This window comes from Gekko japonicus, unplaced genomic scaffold, assembly GCF_001447785.1.
Source record: "Gekko japonicus isolate JY-2015 unplaced genomic scaffold, Gekko_japonicus_V1.1 scaffold4593, whole genome shotgun sequence".
Lineage (NCBI taxonomy): Eukaryota > Metazoa > Chordata > Lepidosauria > Squamata > Gekkonidae > Gekko > Gekko japonicus.
The window spans coordinates 7,164-11,163 of NW_015168802.1; the positions used below are offsets into that span (position 1 = coordinate 7,164).

Here is a 4,000-nt window from a genome sequence, read left to right on the forward strand (position 1 = left end):
TGCCGACAGAGGCAGGGTAGACGCAACACCCCGGAGTACCAAAACTTAGTGTTACGTCAGGTTGCTGCTAAGGAGGGGGAGGAGGAGACTGGATTTATACTCCACCCTTCAGTACCCAAAAGAGTCTCAGAGCAGCTTACAATCTCCTTTCCCTTCACCTCCCCACAAGAGACACCTGGTGAGGTCTTTCGAGGACTGCTCTAGAGAGAGTCTTACAGCATCTTACAGACTCCTTTCCCCTCCCCTCCCCACAACAGACACCCTGGGATGTAGGTGGGGCTGAGAGAGCTCTTTCGAGGACTGCTCCTGAGAGAACAGCTCTGAAAGAACTTGTGAGTGACCCAAGGTCACACCAGCAGCCGCATGTGGAGGAGTGGGGAATCAAACCCAGTCCTCCCAGATCAGAGTCTGAGCTCCTAACCACTGCACCAAATCAGCAAACTGCTCAGGGGATCCCCGCCCACCCCCTCCAGCTCCGCCCCACTCCGGGAAACCTCCCAGGCAGAGCATCCCAGGGCCCTCCTCGAGGGGAGGGAAAAGGCGGCTGCTTGGTGCAACATCCGTCTCCAGTTGCGCCAGGCTTCCTGTCAGGTTTGGGAATCTTCCAGGCAGCCCCCCCCCCCCCCCCCCCCGCAGGCTCCCTGACTCTCTGGCCGTGATGTCCCGCGTGCTCCTTAACCCTCTTCCAGCGGAGGCGGTGGAACTCACGACAGAAGGCAGGGGGAGAGCAAGATGTCGGGCAAGGGGAAGGAGAGGAGGACCCAAGGAATACCCCTAGTTTTGCCACTGAAAGCTGGGGAGGGGCTGTGGCTCAGTGGCAGAGCCTCTGCTTGACATGCAGAAGGTCCCAGGTTCAATCCCCGGCATCTCCAGTTAAAAAGGACCAGGCAGGAGGTGATGGGAAAGACCTCCGCCTGAGACCCTGGCTCAGTGGTAGAGCCTCTGCTTGGCATGCAAAAGGTCCTAGGGTCAATCCCCGGCATGTCCAGTAGAAAAGGCCAGGAAGTAGGTGATGGGAAAGACCTCTCTGAACGGCACAGACAGGGGTCGTGGCTCAGTGGCAGAGCCTCTGCTTGGCATGCAGAAGGTCCCAGGCATCTCCAGTTAAAAGGACCAGGCAGGAGGTGATGGGAAAGACCTCCGCCTGAAACCCTGGCTCAGTGGCAGAGCCTCTGCTTGGCATGCAGAAGGTCCCAGGTTCAAAAGGACCATGCAGGAGATGATGGGAAAGACCTCAGCATGAGACTGTGGCTCAGTGGCAGAGCCTCTGCTTGGCATTTGGAAGGTCCCAGGTTCAATCCCCAGCATCTCCAGTTAAAAGGACCAGGCAGGAGGTGATGGGAAAGACCTCCGCCTGAAACCCTGGCTCTGTGGCAGAGCCTCTGCTTGGCATGCAGGAAGTCCCAGGTTCAATCCCCGGTAGGTGATGTGAACGACTTCCACCTGAAAAGCCTGGAGAGCGGCTGCCAGTCTGAGCAGAAAATACTGGTCTTGATGGACCAAGCTCAGTATAAAGCAGCTTGGTGTGATGGGAAGGATCTCTGCAAGGACTCTGGAGAGCCACAACATGGTGGAGGAGTTCCCGATTGCTTGGTTCTGTATATGGCAGTTCAGTGTGCACGCATTCCCACACCACCATCCTCAGCCACAGCTAACAACTAACACCAAACCACACCTGGCGCCTCTCAAGCCAGTGTGCAACAGCTGAGTCAACCCCACCCATGCCTCCCTCTAAGCTGTGGGGTCTTGTGAGCAAACATTCTACTTTGTGAGCGACTGGCATGAAAGTGGTGAGCGAGCCAAATGACTGCTGCATCAGTTAGTTCACTCTGGAGCCCCATCCTTCCTGAGCTGAGACAAAAAACGTGTGAGCCGGAGGTTAAGAAACTGTGAGCTAGCTCACACTAACTCAGCTTAGAGGGAACACTGATACCCCACCAAAACAGAACAGTACCCAGAAGGAAAAACTTCAGAAAGGATGGCGAATGGGCCGTAGGCAGGAGATGATGGAAAAAACCTCCGCCTGAAACCCTGGCTCTGTGGCAGAGCCTCTGCTTGGCATGCAGGAAGTCCCAGGTTCAATCCCCGGTAGGTGATGTGAACGACTTCCACCTGAAAAGCCTGGAGAGCGGCTGCCAGTCTGAGCAGAAAATACTGGTCTTGATGGACCAAGCTCAGTATAAAGCAGCTTGGTGTGATGGGAAGGATCTCTGCAAGGACTCTGGAGAGCCACAACATGGTGGAGGAGTTCCCGATTGCTTGGTTCTGTATATGGCAGTTCAGTGTGCACGCATTCCCACACCACCATCCTCAGCCACAGCTAACAACTAACACCAAACCACACCTGGCGCCTCTCAAGCCAGTGTGCAACAGCTGAGTCAACCCCACCCATGCCTCCCTCTAAGCTGTGGGGTCTTGTGAGCAAACATTCTACTTTGTGAGCGACTGGCATGAAAGTGGTGAGCGAGCCAAATGACTGCTGCATCAGTTAGTTCACTCTGGAGCCCCATCCTTCCTGAGCTGAGACAAAAAACGTGTGAGCCGGAGGTTAAGAAACTGTGAGCTAGCTCACACTAACTCAGCTTAGAGGGAACACTGATACCCCACCAAAACAGAACAGTACCCAGAAGGAAAAACTTCAGAAAGGATGGCGAATGGGCCGTCCTTCACTTGCACTCTGCACATGCTCCGGCATTTCAGGGCTATGGCTCAAGGGAGCCGGCACAAGAAAACATATTTGGCGCACGGGTATTCTTTACATGCTTGGTCCCTTTTATCAACGCAACAGAAGCGTGGGGCGTATGTGCCTTTGTGAACGCCTGATAGTTTTCCCAATATAAAAAGGTAAAGGTTCCCCTGCTCGAAAGCCAGGCGAATCCGACTCTAGGGTTGCGGTGCTCATCTCCGTTTCAAAGCCGAAGAGCCAGCGCTGTCCGAAGACGTTTCCGTGGTCATGTGGCCGGCATGACTAAACAGCAAGGCGCACGGAAGGCTGTTCCCTTCCCACCGAAGTGGTACCTATTTATCTACTTGCAATTTCTTGCTTTCGAACTGCTAGGTTGGCAGGAGCTGGAACTAGAGACAGGAGCTCACTCCGTCATGCGGCACACTCCGGTCTCGAACTACTGAACTACCGACCTTCCACAGCCTGTATTTGCGCTTCTAATTCACAAAACGTCTCCTTGCTTTTCCCAAACCGCCCCGCTAAAAAGGAAGTCTTCCCTCTTGCATTTCCCAGAAAGGGGAGCTGGGAGCGGCTTGTTTTTTTTCAAAAAAACCACAGGCCGCTTTTGTGGGCCCTATGGTCAGAGGGGAGGGCCTGTCTCTCTTTGAGGGGAGCACTTGAACCCAGAGTCAGCCCCTGCCCTGGATTCTCTGGTAATCTTTACCCTAAAAGAGGATCAGCTACGGAGGTGGGTGCCAGTTTGAGAGGGACGACCGGGAGCAGAAATAAAATGAAAATTTGTGACAGTCTACACAGTCAACCTAAGACGCTAGTCCTCAGTGACTTCAAGAGCCGTTTTAAGCAGGTCTACTCAGAACCCAACTCAGATGTGTTCGTTTGAGCTTACTCTCAGGAAAGCCTTCTTAATATTACATTGGTAGAGAGACTTATTCTGCGTCGTTTTGGGAAGCCAACAAATAGGGACCGCCCCCCAGCCACGTTCTAAGCACGCTTACTCTAAAGTAAGCCCCGCCGAATTCCAGGGGCGCGTCCAAGGGAGCGGGCACGGCTTCACGCCCACTAGGGGTTAGGTCTCCTCGGAAGTAAGCCCCCCCTCCGGACTGCCAGTTTGAGACACTCAAAAGAGGGAGAGGCAGACAGCAGCCAGGATGGAGAAGGGGCTCGGGTGCCAAGGCCGGCCAGCCTGCCTGCCTGCTTCTCCCCGCTGGGCAGGGGTTGGTGGCGTCCCGGGCAAGGCCCCTACCTGGATTTCCCGCAGCCGCGCCCGGAATCGTCTTCGCTGCAGCTGCCGCCGCCTAACGGGCTGAGGCACAG

At 55.0% G+C, this 4,000-nt stretch overlaps 1 non-coding gene across 1 annotated transcript; it reads left to right on the forward strand.

Annotated features, from left to right (window-relative positions):
• Positions 1–800: 800 nt before the first annotated feature.
• On the forward strand, positions 801–872 carry TRNAV-GAC. The gene has a single exon. It is a non-coding gene; the product is annotated as a tRNA-Val (tRNA).
• The last annotated feature ends 3,128 nt before the right edge of the window (positions 873–4,000 follow it).